The sequence below is a fragment of the Callospermophilus lateralis genome, chromosome 5 (assembly GCF_048772815.1).
Source record: "Callospermophilus lateralis isolate mCalLat2 chromosome 5, mCalLat2.hap1, whole genome shotgun sequence".
NCBI classification, from domain to species: Eukaryota; Metazoa; Chordata; class Mammalia; order Rodentia; family Sciuridae; genus Callospermophilus; species Callospermophilus lateralis.
The window spans coordinates 74,105,979-74,125,700 of record NC_135309.1 but is presented as its reverse complement, the minus strand read 5'-3'; the positions used below and the strand labels follow the sequence as shown (position 1 = coordinate 74,125,700).

The following is a 19,722-nucleotide window of genomic DNA, read 5'->3' as shown; positions in this document are numbered from 1 at the left end:
TAGAAGGCAGAATGGAATATATATTTAATTTGCTGAAAGAAAACAAATGTTTTAGAGCAAAAAGAAAGTTACAGAATTCTATATCTAGAGAAAACATCTTTTGAAAGTAAGTAGAAAACTAAGACATTTTTAGACAAAACACCCAAGAGTTCGTCACCTTACATAATATATACATATATACAAATAAATGTGTGTGTGTGTGTATATAGATATATAGATATAGATATAAACACACATATGTATGTACATGTGAGAGATATGTACATATTACACTCACATGTAGATGTATATTCCTTGACTTATGAAGTTACATCCCAATAAACCTATCCTAACTTAAAAATATTATAAGCTAAAAATGTATTTAATACACCTAACCTACTAAAATCATTGGTAACCAACAGAGTGCATGGTAGAGTAATGTCTGTTTACTTTTGTGATTGCTTGGATGATTGGGAGTTGAGGCTTGCTGCTAGTGCCCAGCTTTGTAAGAGTATTGTACTACTAGCCAGGAAAAAATTTTGCTAGCTAGGAGAAAAAAATCACAATTAAAAATATTAAATATGGCTTCTACAGAATGCATATTGTTCTTGCACCATCAAACGTCAAGAAATTATAAGTCAAACTTTCTTAAGTAAGCTGGATGCAATGGCAAATGCCTATAACCCAAAGAGTTCAAGACCCAACTGGGCAACATAGCAAAACTCGATCTCCCTCCCCATACTCTGCCCCCCAAAAATCTATGAGACCATGTGTACATGTGTGGAGGGGGCTGAAGTATGAGACAAGGATATGTCACTATCAAAGTATAGAATTTATATTCTTTTTAGGTATATGCAGTACATTTACAAAAAAATGTACTATCTTAATTAGCTTTATGTTACTATAATAAAATACTGGAGGGAATTAAATTATAAAGAAAAAAGGTCTTATTTTGGTTCACGGTTCTGGAGGTTCTAGTTCATGACCAAGGTGTCCATTACTTTGGGCCTCTAGTAAGGGTGCCAGATTGCAATGGCAGGGAGCACATGTTGAAACAAATCACTCACCTCATATGCCACGAAGCAGAGAGAGACAAAGAAACCGGGTTCCACAATCCCCTTCCAGAGCATGCCCCAATGTCCTAAGACTCTCCCCACTACGTTGCACCTCTCAAAGCTTCTACTGTCTCTCAACAGTGCCACCCTCAGGACCAAGGCTTTAACACACAGACCTTTGGGGGACACTTATCTAAAACATAGTAGATGTGAACCAAATAGAAAATCTCAACTGATTTTTTTTTTTTTAATATTTATTTCGTAGTTTTCGGCGGACACAACATCTTTGTTTGTATGTGGTGCTGAGGATTGAACCCGGGCCGCACGCAAGGTGAGCGTGCTACTGCTTGAGCCACATCCCCAGCCCCATCTCAACTGACTTTAAATGCATAAAATAATAATCATAATTAAGGACATTTCATTGACCACAACATAGATGTCAATAACAAAAACATTAACTAGAAAGTTTCCATTACATGTGGAAGTTAAGAAATATACTTAAATATGAACCAAAGAAGTCATAATGTTATGGGCCAGGCTATATGGGCAATGACCAAATAGACTCCATTTTACCCTGTGACTCCATATCATGTAAGAAATGCTTCTCCCATGGGAAAGCCCCACCTCTGTACCCATTAACAGTTACCTAGCATAATATACTTGGCAACACAAAATAGCAATTCTTTCATGATGTAAAATTATTCTCTTTGGTTTCCATTTTTCTTGGGCAATGTACCTTGCCAGAGATTCATTGTCTAGATGTTAGTAAACATTCTCTAATGTATACTGAATAAGGGTCATTTTGACCCCTTTCCCTTCTGCTTGCTTGCTGCTATGCCAACCTGCTGCTAGTTCCATGGGAAATACCAATGCACCCACTGCATTGTCTCACTAACTGCCCAATTCAGCTTCTATACCTTCTTGCTTGCAGCTATGTCAACCTGGATGTGGTTTTTGCAGCTTTTGCCTTTAAATATCCTAAAAGGTGCAGGCTTGGGGCTGTTCCTTGCAGAGACAGTTATGGGTCCTGTGGGGAGTAGTCACCCCGGCCAGCTAAATAAAAACTCATCAATTTGGACAAAACTGGGACTTGGTGTGTTTTCTGAGCAATCTGTCCCACAACAATAATTAAAATTTAAATATTTTCAACTGAACAACATAATCAGAAATTGGAAACTCCCAGAAATGAAAAAATCACTTAAAAAGAACATGGCGGTGGGCGTGGAGAGATCATGTCTCTGACCTCTTCAGCTGTGCAGGAATAGGGAGTCATAAACCGTCTAAATGCTGTTTGCTCAGGATCACTAGGCAATGCTGAGCTGACGTGAATCTGGGGCGAACAGTCTGGGCCTCTCAGAACACACACCGAGCTCAGATCGGCTGAATTCAAGCTCCCGTTCGCTTGTGTCTCGCAGGCAAACTGCTATGACTCAGCACTAAACGATCCCGCTGAAACAACTGGTCGGCCCTTCTGAACCTGCAGAGGTTAATACCAACAGAGCCTTCATAGGCAGTGGCCACAGGATTGAGATGGAGCTTGGGATAGCCAGTCACGACCCACCCGTTGCATTGGTCACCCAACAAAGGGAACAAACTGTCGCCATTTGCATGGGATACCACGGTGGCAGAGAACTGATGTCACCAGAATGCAGCGGAGGAGATAACTTCATTGAAACCAGCGGAGACAGTGACTTCTTCCCTTCAATTCTAACACCTTTACTCCCAAGCATCAAAAAAATTTATAGGAGTAAACAGTAACTCAGCAGTCAAACAGAACAAGAAGTAACATGAGCAGCATGAAAAAGCAAGGAAGAAAAGGAGTACAAACAATGCAGGACAGCCTAAATATTCAGGAGGACCTAGAGGCATCAGAAAAATGGCCAAATAAAGAACTCAAGGAATACCTTAGACAGATGGAATGGAATCTTAAGGAATATGAGACAGCAAATTCAAACAGTGAAAAAACACATTGAAAATGAATTACATAAACAGATAAAAGAAGCAAATAAGCATCTGTATCAGGAGATAGAGATTATTAAAAAAAATCAAACAATAATTCTAGAAATGCAGGAAACTATAAACCAAATTAAAAACTCAAATGAGAGTATCACTAACAGAGTGGAGCAAGTAGAAGCCAGAACGTCAGATAATGAAGACAAAATATATCATCTTGAAAAGGGTATAGCCAACTCAGAAAGGCTGGTAAAAAATCACGAGAAAAACATCCAAGAGATATGGAAACATAAAAAAACCAAACTTAAGAGTCATCGGGATAGAGGAAGGTATAGAGGTTCAAACTAAGGGAATGAGCAACCTGGTGAATGAAATAATTATAGAAAACTTTCCAGAAATAAAAAAGGAAACGGACATACAAATTGTCGATGCATACAGGACACCGAGCATACAAAATCACAGTAGACCAACGCCAAGACACATCGTTATGAAGATATCCAATATACAGAACAAAGAGAAAATATTAAAAGCTACAAGAGAAAGGAGGCAGATTACATTCAGAGGTAAACCAATACGGTTAACAACGGATTTTTCATCACACACGCTGAAAGCGAGAAGATCCTGGAACAACGTATTTCAAACACTGAAAGACAATGGATGCCAACCGAGAATTTTGTATCCAGCAAAATTAAGCTTCAGGTACGACAACAAAATAAAAGTCTTTCATGATAAACAAAAGTTAAAAGAATTTGCAGCCAGAAAACCAGCAATGCAAAGCATCTTGAGGAAAACACTACACGAGGAAGAAATGAAAAACAATAACCAAAACCAAGAGTGGGAAGTATCTCAGTAAAGACAGAGGGCGGGGGGAAAGCTAATCATGGAGAAACAAACTAAATAAAAAAAAAAGATAAATAATCAAACATGGCTGGAAGTACAAACCATATATCAATAGTAACTCTAAACATTAATGGCTTAAACTCTCCAATAAAGCGACATAGGCTGGTAACATGGATAAAAAAACAAATCCGACAATATGCTGCCTTCAGGAGACACATCTGATTGGAAAAGACATACATAGACTGAAGGTGAAAGGTTGGGAAAAAATATACCACGCACATGGTCCTCGTAAGCAAGCAGGGGTGGCCATCCTCATATCGAATAAAATCGACCTCAAGACTAAGTTAATCAAAAGGGATAAGGAAGGACATTATATACTGTTAAAAGGAACCATTCACCAACAAGACATAAAAATTATCAATATTTATGCACCAAATAAGGGTGCTGCGACATTCATAAAACAAACTCTCCTTAAGGTCAAGAATCTAATTCACCACAACACAATAAGTATGGGTGACTTCAACACACCTCTCTCACCATTGGACAGATCCTCCAAACAAAAGTTGAATACAGAAACTATAGAACTCAATATCAAAATCAATAACCTAGACTTAAGTGACATTTATAGAATATATCAACCATCATCAAGTGGATAGACTTTTTTCTCACCAGCACATGGATCCTTCTCAAAAATAGACCATATATTATGCCATAGGGCAACCCTCAGTAAATATAAAGGGGTGGAGATAATACCATGCATTTTATCTGATCATAATGGAATGAAACTGGAAATCAATGATAAAAGAAGGAAGGAAAAATCCTACATCACATGGAAAATGAACAATATGTTACTAAACGATCAATGGGTTACAGAAGACATAAAGGAGGAAATCAAAAAATTCTTAGAGATAAATGAAAATACAGACACTACATATGGGAATCTATGGGACACAATGAAAGCAGTTCTAAGAGGGAAATTCATCACCTGGAGGTCATTCCTCAAAAAAAGAAAAAACCAACAAATAAATGAGCTCACACTTCATCTCAAAGCCCTAGAAAAGGAAGAGCAAAACAACAACAAATGTAGCAGAAGGCAAGAAATAATTAAAATCAGAGTGGAAATCAATGAAATTGAAACAAAAGAAACAAGTGGAAAAATTGACAAAACTAAAAGTTGGTTCTTTGAAAAAATAAATAAGATCGACAGATCCTTAGCCATGCTAACAAAGAGAGAGAACTCAAATTAGTAGCATATGGGATGAAAAAGACAATATCACAACAGACACCTCAAAAATACAGAAGATAATTAGAAATTATTTTCAAACCTTATATTCCAATAAAATAGAAGATAGTGAAGACATCGATAAATTTCTTAAGTCATATGATTTGCCCAGATTGAGTCAGGAGGATACACACAACTTAAACAGACCAATATCAATGGAGGAAATAGAAGAAGCCATCAAAAGACTACCAACCAAGAAAAGCCCAGGACCGAATGGGTATACAGCCAAGTTTTACAAAACCTTTAAAAAAGAATTAATACCAATACTTTTCAAGTTATTTCAGGAAATAGAAAAAGAGGGAGCTCTTCCAAATTCATTCTATGAGGCCAACATCACCCTGATTCCGAAACCAGACAAAGACACCTCAAAGAAAGAAAACTATAGACCAATATCTCTAATGAACCTAGATGCAAAAATCCTCAACAAAATTCTGGCAAATCGGATACAAAAACACATCAAAAAAATTGTACACCATGATCAAGTAGGATTCATCCCTGGGATGCAAGGATGGTTCAATATACGGAAATCAACAAATGTTATTCACCACATCAATAGACTCAAAGATAAGAACCATATGATCATCTCGATAGACACAGAAAAAGCATTCGACAAAGTACACCATCCCTTTATGTTCAAAACATTAGAAAAACTAGGGATAACAGGAACTAACCTCAACATTGTAAAAGCTATCTATGCTAAGCCTCAAGCTAGCATCATTCTGAATGGAGAAAAATTGAAGGCATTCCCTCTAAAATCTGGAACAAGACAGGGATGCCCTCTATCACCACTTCTATTCAATATAGTTCTTGAAACACTGGCCAGAGCAATTAAACAGAAAGAAATTAAAGGCATAAAAATAGGAAAAGAAGAACTTAAATTATCACTATTTGCGGGCGACATGATTCTATACCTAGAAGACCCAAAAGGGTCTACAAAGAAACTACTAGAACTAATAAATTAATTCAGCAAAGTGGCAGGATATAAAATCAACATGCATAAACCAAAGGCATTTCTGTATATCAGCGACAAAACTTCTGAAACGGAAATGAGGGAAAAACACCCCATTCACAATTTCCTCAAAAAAAAAACTTGGGAATCAACCTAACAAAAGAGGTGAAAGATTTATACAATGAAAACTACAGAACCCTAAAGAGACAAATAGAAAAAGATCTTAGAAGATGGAAAAATATACCCTGTTCAAGGATAGGCAGAACTAACATCATCAAAATGGCGATATTATCAAAAGTTCTCTATAGGTTTAATGCAATGCCAATCAAAATCCCAATGGCATTTCTTGTAGAAATACAGAAAGCAATCATGAAATTCATATGGAAAAATAAAAGACCCAGAGTAGCAAAAGCAACTCTAAGCAGGAAGTGTGAATCAGGCGGCATAGCGATACCAGATTTCAAACTATACTACAGAGCAATAGTAACAAAAACAGCATGGTACTGGTACCAAAACAGGCGGGTGGACCAATGGTACAGAATAGAGGACACAGGGACTAATCCATAAAGTTACAATTATCATATATTTGATAAAGGGGCTAAAAGCATGCAATGGAGGAAGGATAGCATCTTCAACAAATGGTGCTGGGAAAATTGGAAATCCATATGCAACAAAATGAAACTGAATCCCTTTCTCTCGCCATGTACAAAAGTTAACTCAAAATGGATCAAGGAGCTTGATATCAAATCAGAGACTCTGCATCTGATAGAAAAAAAAGTTGGCTTCAATCTACATATTGTGGGGTCGGGCTCCAAATTCCTTAATAGGACACCCATAGCACAAGAGTTAATAACAAGAATCAACAAATGGGACTTACTTAAACTAAAAAGTTTTTTCCCAGAAAAAGAAACAATAAGACAGGTAAATAGGGAGCCTACATCCTGGGAACAAATTTTTACTCCTCACACTTCAGATAGAGCCCTAATATCCAGAGTATACAAAGAACTAAAAAAATTAGACAATAAGATAACAAATAACCCAATCAACAAATGGGCCAAAGACTTGAACAGACACTTCTCAGAGGAGGACATACAATCAATCAACAAGTACATGAAAAAATGCTCACCATCTCTAGCAATCAGAGAAATGCAAATCAAAACGACCCTAAGATACCATCACACTCCAGTAAGATTGGCACCCATTATGAAGTCAAACAACAACAAGTGCTGGCGAGGATGTGGGGAAAAGGGTACTCTTGTACATTGCTGGTGGGACTGCAAATTGGTGCGGCCAATATGGAAAGCAGTATAAAGATTCCTGGGAAAGCTGGGAATGGAACCACCATTTGACCCAGCTATTGCCCTTCTCGGACTATTCCCTGAAGACCTTAAAAGAGCGTACTACAGGGACACTGCCACATCGATGTTCATAGCAGCACAATTCACAATAGCTAGACTGTGGAATCAACCTAGATGCCCTTCAATAGATGAATGGATAAAAAAAAAAATGTGGCATTTATACACAATGGAGTATTACTCTGCACTAAAAAATGACAAAATCATGGAATTTGCAGGGAAATGGATGGCATTAGAGCAGATTATGCTAAGTGAAGCTAGCCAATCCCTAAAAAACAAATGCCAAATGTCTTCTTTGATATAATGAGAGCAACTAAGAACAGAGCAGGGAGGAAGAACAGGAGGAAAAGATTAACATTAATATGAGGTGGGAGGGAAAGGGAGAGAAAAGGGAAATTGCATGGAAATGGAAGGAGACCCTCATTGTTATACAAAATTACATATAAGAGGTTGTGAGGGGAATGGGAAAAAAACAAGGAGAGAAATGAATTACAGTAGATGGGGTAGAGAGAGAAGATGGGAGGGGAGGGGAGGGGGGATAGTAGAGGATAGAAAAGGTAGCAGAATGCAACAGTTACTAATATGGCATTATGTAAAAATGTGGATGTGTAACCGATGTGATTCTGCAATCTGTATTTGGGGTAAAAATGGGAGTTCATAACCCACTTGAATCTAATGTATGAAATATGATATGTCAAGAGCTTTGTAATGTTTTGAACAACCAATTTAAAAAAAAGGAGAAAAAAAATCACTTAATAATAAAAAAATTTATGGTGTAATAAACATATTAGACACACCAAAGAAAGATACAGTTGATGGGAAAATAAGGTGAAAGAAATCATCCAGGAAGAAGTCTAAGAGATGGAGAAATTAAAAAGAAAAGGGCTACATTCAGTGACATACATCCATAATCCCATCTACTTGGGAGACAGGAAGATTCCAAGTTCAAGGCCAGCCTGGACAACTTAGTGAAAGCCTTTCTCAAAATGAAAAATAGAGCACCCCTGGGTTCAATCCCTAGTACAAGGAAAAAAAGGGAGAGAGAGAGAGGTATCTTTTTGTAGTTCATAAGTATGATTTTCACACCACTGTGTAATATGTGCTTCCCTCAGACCTTGTTATAATGTTAGCATATTACCCATCTGATTTTTTTTTAAGTGAAATAATGGTTAAGAGATATTAGAAACAGATGGCCCAATATAATCCCCAAATAAAGAATATGGAGGAGTGCCCATGAAGCACACAGTAAGATAATAATTAGGGAACTGCCATAACTAAAGACTGTAAGTTAAAACTGTACTTTGAAAGCTACAGATAAATTAAAATAAATCATACTTGGATATATAATAATAATTAAATACAAATGAAAAACTTTTAAACATCATGGGAACACTCATCAGCTATAAAAGATATTGTTAAACTATTAAACAGGCAATAGATTTTTCACCAATAATAACAGATACTATAAAGATCTACTATTTTTCAGGAAGGATGGCAAAATGATAATGGCATTAGGAAAAACTAAGAAAGCATTACCCCTCAACATTTGCTGAAAGATTAACTCTGGGAAATTGAATCTCAGAAAGTAAAGTAAGAAAACAATAATAATAAGAAGAAGTATATTGATAAATACGAACAAACATGAATTGTAAAGCACTGGCATAGATGATGAGAATAATCACTAATATATGAAGTTGGTTAAAGACAGGTAGAAACAAAATATTACCCAAAGAACATGAAAAATGGAGATGACTAAAATTAAAGGATTCTTAATTTTTTCAATATTTGAGGGGATAGAAAGCTTTACTTTAAACTTCAGCAGTTTATGAAACATGTTAAAAGCTAATCACTGAAACGAATGGCAGAAAATGATCCAAATATGTCAATAAGTCACAGTAAAAGAAAATGAGTTATTTTTTCCTAATAAATGTGATGGACATTATCCAAAGTACATGTATGAAGACATGAATTGGTGTGAATACAACAAGAGATATGAAAAAATTGTGCTCTATATATATAATAAGAATTGTAATGCATTCTGGTGACATATATAAATAAAAAAATTAATTAAAAGAAAGATATGTCCAAAACATAATGGTAATAAAGACAAATAAAAAGGACAGAAAAAGATACATCAAGAAAATGCTAACAGAAAGTTTTTAGCTATAGTAATATCAGACAAAACAGACTTTAAGGCAAAAAAATGACTTCTTAGGAGCCAGGCAGTGGTACACACCCAGCTACCAAGCAGGCTGAGGAAGGAGGATTGAAAATTCCAGTTCAGTTTGGGAGACAGTGTCTCAAAATAAAAATTTTAAAGGGGAAATATGGATAACTCAATGGTAAAGCACTTCCCCAGTGTGTATGAGGTTCTAGGTTCAATCCTCAGGCAGTGGGCAGTGGAGGGGATGGCCTGGGGAACCCACACAAGAACTTATAGCAGTCAAGATGATTATAACTTAATGAAATAAGGAACAATAGGGTACAGCTATGAGGTTATCAGAATCACAAATCTGTGTAACATTTAATAATCTTAGATAAAAATAAAGCAAAATTCAGAAAGGAACAAAAATATATAATCATAGAGATTTTATTACTAATCTCTGAGAAAAGAAAATGAAAGCTGGGCATGGTGGCACACACCTATATCCCAAAGACTCAACAGGCCTGCCTCAGCAACTTAGTGAGACCCTGTCTCAAAAATAGAATAAAATAAAATGAAAAGGACTGGAGATTTAGCTCTGTGGTAAAGTGTTCTGGATTTGATCCCCAGTACCAGAGAAAGAAAGAAAGGAGGGAAGGAAAGAGACAGAGGGAGGAAACAATAAGATGAGGCTGATCACAAATTAGTAAGACAACAGGAGACATGGACACCTTACATACAAACTTGAATTCCCACACCCAGATATATAAAGCAAAAGAAAAATTATATGTGTCCATTACCCAACAAATAAAAAGCACTCATTTTTGGAATGGAGTGTAGCTCAGTGGTAGAGCACATGCCTGGCACATGTGAGGTCCTGCATTCTCTCCCCAGCATGGCAAAACAAGCTGATAAGGAAACAAACAAACAAACAACCAAATCCCTAAACTCTTCAAAAACACTTATAGGACATTTACAAAAACTAATCACAACTGGCAAGCAAAATAGGAAGTTTCAACTAACACCAAAGAATTACTATCATAGATATCATCATCTTGGCACACAATGATTAATATACAAATAAATACAGGAAAGGGGAACAGTGTGTCTGGGAAACTAAAACCACACAGATTCAATAATTCATAGATTTTAAAATAACTATTTAAATTACAGAACATTTAACTATGCTGTGCATTCAACTTGAAAAGTTAGAAAAACACCAGAAGAGTAAAAGTACATAGAAGAAAATAATAAAGTTAATTAAGTTAATTGCAGAAGTAAGGATAGAAAACAAAGTGGGGGAAAAGGTTAAATAAAACCAAAGACTGGGGGTTGGGATTTAGTTCAGTGGTAGAGAGCTTGCCTAAAGTGTAAAGCCTTGGATTTGGTACTCAGCAACAAAAAATAAAACAAAACACCCAAAAGATTAAAAGCAACATGGGTTAAGCAAAAAATAACAGAAACAGACAAGACTTATAAGAAGTATAATAAAGGAGAATATAATAGTAAAGGCAGCATGGACCAAAAAAAAGACAAAAACAAAAACCTACAGGAATACTACCAACAAAGTTTTGCCAGAAAATTTTAAAATAAACAATTTTATAGGGGAAAAGTGACTCAGTAAGACATAAACAATTCAAAGAGACTTACAATATTAATGAAATTAATATTATGATTAAATTTTAAACCTATAAAAATGTCCAAACTCAGACAGTCTTTGTTTAGTCAGTCTTAATAGGTGAATTTTATCAAGACTTTAAGGAGCTTACAACCCTATCTTATACATAATGTTCCAGACACTAGGAGGAGGATGGGCACATTATAAACCCTTTTGTGATATCACTATGACCTTGATACAAAAATTCAAGAATAGTATGACAACTCACAAGGTCTATAACATTTATAATCAGAGATATAAAAATTATAAGTAAAAAGATTAGTCAAATATGGAGTGAGAATTCAACCAAACTTTGCACTCATCCTCACAGAATGGGATACAAATTCCTAACTGGCACAAAGCCACCATGTTGGCTAATGCTGGTTTATATTATCCAATAATATTATATTATCTGAAAAATTCTGGTTCTTTGCTTTATTGATCACACAAGAACAATCTCTGTGTGCTTAATGTTGAAGATCTATTCTCAAATTGACCATTCTACACTCCCTTTTAAAATTTTTTAAAGAGTTTACAAATGTCACACTTAAAAAACATGCAAAACGTCATACAGATTACAAACAACAATTTTTGAATTAACAACTTACTAATCAGTATAAAAAACAAAATTTATCCAGGCATGATGACACACACCTGTAATCTCAGCTAAGGAGATGAGGTGAATATCTCAAGTTCAAGGCCATTCTGGGCAACTTAGGAAGACCCTGACTCAAAATAAAATAAAAAGGGCTAGCTGGGATGGAGCTATGGTACTACACTTGCTTAGCATGTGCAAGGTCCAGGGTTCAATCCCTAGTACTGCACACACAGAAACATTACCAACAAATTTGAAAACCACTGTGTACCACTTGCCAGTCAGATTCCTTCCCTCTTTATAACAGAAACTGCAGTCTGAATGTTGTGTTTCCCTATTACTTGTTCATGTATGTATGTATATATAATCAATACACTGTATGTATATATAATCAACAGATTGCCCAAATAACAACATTATCTTACTCTCTTTAAAAAATCTAGCAAACTAGCTGGACACGGTGGCGCACACCTGTAATAACAGCGGGTTGGGAGGCTGAGGCAGGAGGATTGAGAGTTCAAAGCCAGTCTCAGCAATGGCAAGGCACTGAGAAACTCAGTGAGACCCTGTCTCTAAATAAAATACAAAATAGGGCTGGGGATGTGGCTCAGTGGTTGAGTGCCCCCAAGTTCAATACCTAGTACTAAACAAAACAAAACAAACAAACAAACAAACAAAAACACTAGCAAACTAAATGCAACAAAACATTAAAGATCATGACACATCACAGCCAAAGAGAAAATTAGAAAGGATCAGATACAAAGCAATACAAATAAAGAAACCCTGTACTGTAATCCCAGCAGCTGAAGCAGGAGGATCGCAAGGTCAAAGCCAGCCTCAGCAAAAGTGAGGCACAAAGCAACTCAATGAGACCCTGTCTCTAAATGAAATACAAAATAAGGCCGGTAATATGGCTCAGTGGTCAAGTGTCCATTAGTTCAATCCCTTGTACCCTCCCCTCAAAAAAAAAAAAAAAAAAAAAGGAACCCCATATATATGATAGAAAAACCATTAAAATTCACTGGGGAAAAGACAGAATACTCACTACTGATTACAGGACACCTGATAGCCACATCATAAAAACTAAAATCTTTCTCTCTCAGCATACAAAAAAATTTTTATAGACAGGTAAACACAATACCTTTATTTATTTTATTTTTATATGGTGCTGAGTATCAAACCCAGTGCCTCATACTTGCAAGGCAAACGTTCTACCACTGAGCTTCAACCACAGCACCACAAAAAGTTTATTTAGAATAAAAATGTGTCAAAAGTTTATACTCTTGGAAGTTACTATAGGTTAATTTCTTTATACCTCAGGGTAAGGAAGAATTTCTAAAAACACAAAAAATATAAACTTTTAAGAAAATATTGGTATTTATTTATAAAATACTTATTTACAAGATAAATATATATATAAATATATAAAATATTAGTATTTATTTATAAAAAAGTTACTTTATATGACAAAAGGCAACATAAGCAGTAAGTTGGATTTTCAGTTTGTTAATTTATTTTACTTTCTTCCCCACTGCTGGGAACAAAACCCAGGGCCTTACGCATGTTAGAAAAGTGTTCTATCACTGAGCTACATCCCCAACGCAATACTTAAATGACTAGCCTATAATGGAAAAAGGGGCTGGAAGAGAGCACAAGAATTCTATGACCTGTATGTATACTATGATTCCAATTATGCAGGAAATAATACACAATGTTTGCAGCAGACATTGAAGAGTAAATTCAAAAGAACAATGGGATACCACATCAAATCCAGCAGATCTGCAGAAACTACAAACTCTAATAATACCAAGGGTTGAGCAGGATGTCAGGAAACGGAACCTCTTAAATACAGTAAAAGTTTATTCCCACCAGCAAGTATTTGGAAAACAATTTGGCATTATGTACTTGTGTTGAAAATGTGCACAGCTTATTACCTAGCAATTCTACTTTTAGGCACATACCCTAGAGAAATGCTTGCACATGTGCCCAAGGAATCATGCACAAGGATATTTACTACAACACTGAGTGTTAAGCCAAAAACTGGCCACAATCTAAATGTCCGTTAATAAAGAAATACATTAGGCCTATTAAAACAATGGGATGCACATAAAAGCTGTACTCAGAACTACTGTTAATGAAATGGAAAGCTACTAAAACAATTTCTTTATGTAATATACACATAGATGAGAAGAGCTGAATATGATAAAACTATAAAAAAACCAGACTTGAAAACACTCCAAATTTGTAACAGCGGTTACCTCTGGAAGAGAAGAAAATAGAATTAGAGGGCTGGGGTTGTGGCTCAGTGGTAGAGCACTTGCCTAGCATGTGTGAGGCACTGGGTTCGATTCTCAGCACCACATACCAATAAATAAATAAAATTTTAAAAAAAGAAAATAGAATTAGAAAAGATTATGGAAGTATTTTCAATTATATCATTTATTTCTCTAAAAAATCTAAAGTACATACAGCAAATTTTAGTTCACTGAATCTGTGTGGTAAGTATAAGATTTCCTGAACTCTTCTTCATGTACTAAATATTTCATATTTTTGAAATAATATGAAAAAAATTTTATATACTCTTATTGCAGAGAAGGCTTTTACTAAATGTCATTAAAAATAGAAACCATGGGGGCTGGGGTTGTGGCTCAGCGGTAGAGTGCTCGCCTAGCATCAGATCTGCAGAAACTACAAAGGCCCTGGGTTCGATCCTAAGCACCACATAAAAATAAATAAAATAAAGTATTGGGTCTGACTACAACTAAAAAATAAATATTAAAAAATAGAAACCATGAAATAATAAATTATCAGTTTCTTTAAATAAACCCTTTTAATGTCCAAAGGAAAAGGTATCACAAGTTTGAACACAAATTTGGAAAAAATATTTGCAATGCAGAAGGTTAACCCCTAAAATATACAGCTTTATTGTTTTCAACAATGCTCAAAAGCAAATTGCTCCACAAACTGTGAATATCAACTTGGTCTCTGGTCTCGAGCCATCAGTGGGCTGTATATGAACTACATCAGCATCGCAGCCTAATGAATAGGAGCATCTGGTATCTGGGAACTTCCAGTGGAAATTTCCTCTAGCCAAGACCACCCAGACACATGTAACCCTATTCAAGCTCTGCCCCAGGTCCCACACACCTGAGATGTGTGACCTGCTCTAGTAGTACAGCCTCTCAGAGATGGGTGTGACCTGCTAAAATGCCAATCAATCTGCTGACTGCAAGACACCATGAAATAAAACTCTACCCCTGAAACCTTATCCCTGCCTTTGATGTATCCCCTTAAATAAACCAGGGAGCCATTTTTTTTATTGTCCACCTCCATCTCCTGTGTGGGCTAGATCTATCAGGGGCTCTACTTTAAAACTATCTTTCTGACTCTTGAGTCTTTTGTCCTTCACTAATTATTTCTGAGTCATTTTCTCCAGTGGCTTATACCCTCCTGGGCAGAAAAAAGGACACCCTGGTGAGGCACTGGCAGCCTCCCCATAGTCTTCTTTGAAGGAAGAGTTTCTGAGACTCTTGTTTGACATTTGTTCTGATCCTAGGAGGGCTCCTCTCAACTGGCTTATGCCTTAGTTCCCTCCTGCACACCAGCCACCATATAGTGAATGCTGAAGATAAATCCATGAATTCCTCCCAGCTGCCTTTCACCAAAATTCCACTATTCTTTTTTTATTATTTTTTAGTTGTAGATGGACACAATACTTTTATTTCACTTATTTATTTTTATATGTGGTGCTGAGGATCGAACCCAGGATCTCACACGTGTGAGGCGAGCGCTCTACCGCTGAGCCACAACCCCAGACCATAATTCCACTATTCTTGAAAGTATCCTTATATTTGAACTTCTGCATGTTTTTTTAATAGGATTGTTAGTGTGTTTATTCTCTATTTTTAGAAAAATAGATATATATTATTATTATTATATATTTTTAATGCTGTTTGTGATAAAATTTATATATTATTGTTAATGCTATATATATTATTAATGCTGTTTATGATATAACTTGCAATCATTTTTCCAGTTTATTACTTGTTGAGATCATTTTCAGTAAATTCTCATTTTAGATATTTCAGATTTCAAAAGGAGTATTTTTTCCAGCCCAAATGCATTCTAGAGCTGGCTTGAGTAAAGAATTTGGGGGAAATTTTTCTCCCTGGCATTCAAAGCTAAGTTGCCTTAATAACTTCTTTTGTGTGGATTTTCATGTTTGTAATACAGTCTTTTTTCCTTTTTCCTTCCTTCTTTGGTACCAGGGAACTCAAGGGTACTGACCACTGAGCAATACCTCAGCCCTATTTTGTATTTTATTTAGAGACAGGGTCTCACTGAGTTTCTTAGTGCCTCACAGTTGCTGAGGCCGGTTTTGAACTCACAATTCTCCTGTCTCAGCCTCCCAAGCAGCTGGGATTACAGACATGCACCACTGCTCCCAGCTGTTATACATTCTCTCACTCATAATCCCTAAACTTTGTTTTGTGTCCCCTGTTGTTTTTTTTCACAATACCGAGGATTGAACCCAGGGCTGCACCCCAAATTTTGAAGCACGCTGAAACCCAAAGTTCTGGACCACTAGATAATGGCATATGTCCCCAGGACAGTTGTCAGTTTCCGTGTTCTTTCTCTCTTAGAATTTGAGCTTTATTTGGCATTAGTATTTCTTTCACCCTCTTCCAGGGATACCTAAAGAACATGATGTTATTGCTGGGTGTGGAAGCACAAGATTACATGAAAAATAGATATATATTATTATTAATATATATTATTAATGCTGTTTGTGATAAAATTTATATTTTATCACAACTGAGGAGGTATGAGGCAGGAGGATCACAAGTTTGAGACCAGTAAGAGTACCTTAGCAAGACCCGTCTCAAAGGATAAAAAGGGCTGGGGATGGGGCTTAAGTTGTGGCTCAGCTGTAGAGCTCTTGCCTCTACAGGCCCTGGGTTCAATCCTCAGCACCACGTAAAAATAAAATAAAGGTATTCTATCCAACTACAACTAAAACAAAATATTTTTTAAAGGGGGGGGGGGCTGGGATGCAGGTCAGTGGTAGAGCACCCATGGTTTCAATCCCCCATGCAAAAAAAAAAAAAAAGAATATGAGGTTATTAATTTCTCCTGCACCTAAACAAAGCAATGGCCCTACAGCTACCTGTCTGCTGAGCATTTAAGGAAATGTTTAAATATTTAATCCAGCATTTTCAGGTTGACTTTTTTTCCCCATGGTATCAGGGATTGAATCCTACCACTAAACTACATACCCAGACATTTTTACTTTTTAATCTTGAGACAGGGTCTTGCTAACTTGCCCAGGCTAGTCTCAAACTTGGAATCTTCTTGCCTCTGCCTCCAATTAGCTGGGATTATAGGAGTACATCACTACACCGGGATTCAGGTGTTTTGATCCAAGAATTTTTCCTGGGAAATGGAAACAGCCATTGTTAGACATAGAAGTGAAGCCAGATTTAAAGTTAGGTAGTCAGTGTAGGTAGGTAAATCGGGTCTAATACCGAGTGAAATCTAAAATGGAGGCCATGTTGAATGAATTCCGGGAAATGCAGGACAACTCATGGAATGTTAATGAAGTCCCAAGAAAAGCCCTAGGCCCAAAGTCCATCCCAAAGGAATGTTAATGAACAGCCCCAGCAGATTTGAAGATAGCCATCCCAAAGAAGTGTTAATGAAGTCCTTCCTGCTCAGACTACTTCTTTGGCCCACCTGTGTCCCACCCCTCAGGCCATCCCACCTACATTCCATCACTGAAAGAACTATAAAAAGGGGAGACCACAGCCTTTCCACGGATTCCACCTCTTGGGTCCCCTTCTTCCTCCGGGAGAAGTCTTTTCTGCTGTCCTTTAATAAACTTCTAATTTCTACTCTGACCTTGCCTCGGCGTGCTTCTTTGGTGTTATTCTTCAACACTGGGGAAGCAAGGACTCGTCACAGGTCAACAGCGGTAACAGAAGCCTTCAACTTTTGTTTCACTTTGTTTTGTTTCTTACTGTTAAGTTTTAATAATAAAAATAGTACTCACTGAAAGAAAAATCGAACAAAAATCAGTTATAGAAATAAAAGCCTGTCTGCTCTTGGTTTATGCCTTTCTACTACCAATTATTGGTAATTTCAATTTTTGTGTTAGATCATTTTTTTTAAAATGGAAAACTGACTATACCAGTATACATTTTTATTTGTTTGTTTGTTTGTTTATTTATGTGGTGCCAAGGATCGAACTCAGTGCCTCACACATGCTAGGCAAGTGCTCTACACTGAGCCACAACCCCAGCCCCTGTGTTAGATCATTTATGCTCTAAAAAGCCACATGAAACTTATCCTCTGGAGCTATGGATATCATGGACTTAGGTACCAATTCCCACTCTCAAGAGGCTTTCAATTTTATTGGTGAAATAGATGAAAGAACTGGTATACAACAGAGAAGCTGACATGTTACAGTCAGTAAATATGTCCAAACAACAAATGCTAATAAAGTTGAAGATAAAGAGAAGAACTTGTGGGTTGGGACTATGCAGGGAAGAAATTAGAAAGAGGCAGTCAACAATGAAAAAGTCTGAAGGCAGTCACAAAGAGGATGTGGAGGAGGCAGGAGCACATCACAGAGAGGAATTCAAAAGAAATGCTGAAAGGACAAGTTCATTAAGCAAAGTGGTGCCTCCCTCTCCAGAATGAAGTCTTGATTTCTGTAGTACTCAGGGCAGCTGGTCAGGCTTAGAGCTCATTTTCCATTCGTCATTAATTGCCATCTTAAAGTAATCAGACTTTGAATGCAGTTTAAGAGCTACAGTTATTCAAACTGCCTGAGCATATCTTGGTTATTATGTTAATCAGTTTATCAGATACAAAAGATTTGGGCGCCTCCCCTGTCACTGCAGGACTGTGGGAAAATTAGCAACTGGAGACAAGAGTCAGACTAGTCCTAGGAGGTCACATTTAAACTTTCATTTAAATGCTGGCATCTCCAACATCTGACCTCATCCCAATCTCTAACCTTATATTTTCTGGGCCTTCTGCCAACAGGGTTAGCACACTCATTTCCACAGCCTTAGATTTTCAAGGATCAAGATATAGTACTGAATCTTACACTAACTATTACATCATTAATAATAAAAGCAGCACTCTCTACTCAGGTTCTATTAATTATCTGAGAAGCAATTCATTTTCTAGGTATCAGTTTGTTTCCTTGTTTCTTTTTATTTGTTCATTCAATAAATATTTCCTGGGCTGGGGATGTGGCTCAAGTGGTAGCACACTCGCCTGGCATGCGTGCGGCCGGGGTTCGATCCTCAGCACCACATACAAACAAAGATATTGTGTCCGTGGAAAACTAAAAAAGCAAATAAATAAATATTAAAATTCTCTCTCTCTCTAAAAAATAAATAAATAAATATTTCCTGAGAATCCACTCAATGCTAGGCCTCATGCTATACACTAAGGAGACAGCAAGATTAAGATAGAAAAAGGATCCTAACCCCTGCTAGTTCTGCCTAATAAAGGATATCAACAGTAAACAGGTAGCACATGCAACTCAGGGGGCGTTGAGGCAGGAGGATCACAAATTCAAGGCTAGCTTCAGCAACTCAGATAAAAAAGGACTAGGGACTGGCTCAATGATAAAGTACCCCTTGGTTCAATCCCCCATACCAAGAAAACAAAAACAAAAAACAAAACAGACAAACAAAACAGGTAATCAGACAAATATATAATTACAAATTGAGCTGGGTGCAAGGAAGAAGGGGAATTTAAGGTCTTTAAAAGATCTTAAGAGGGACTGTAGACTTGTTTTTTGTACTGGGGATTGAACCAAGGGGTACTCTACCACTGAGCCACATCCCTATCTCTTTCTATTTTGAGACAGGTCTCCCTAAGTTGCTGGCCTTGAATTTG

The 19,722-nt window shown here is 36.7% G+C and overlaps 1 protein-coding gene and 1 pseudogene across 6 annotated transcripts in view; one reads left to right on the top strand and one right to left on the bottom strand.

Annotated features, from left to right (window-relative positions):
• Sil1 (SIL1 nucleotide exchange factor) overlaps positions 1 to 19,722 on the bottom strand; it is a 262,428-nt gene that overhangs the window by 44,284 nt on the left and 198,422 nt on the right. The gene's annotated exons all lie outside the window — the stretch shown is intronic.
• On the top strand, positions 8,466 to 8,561 carry LOC143400597 (small nucleolar RNA U13; annotated as a pseudogene).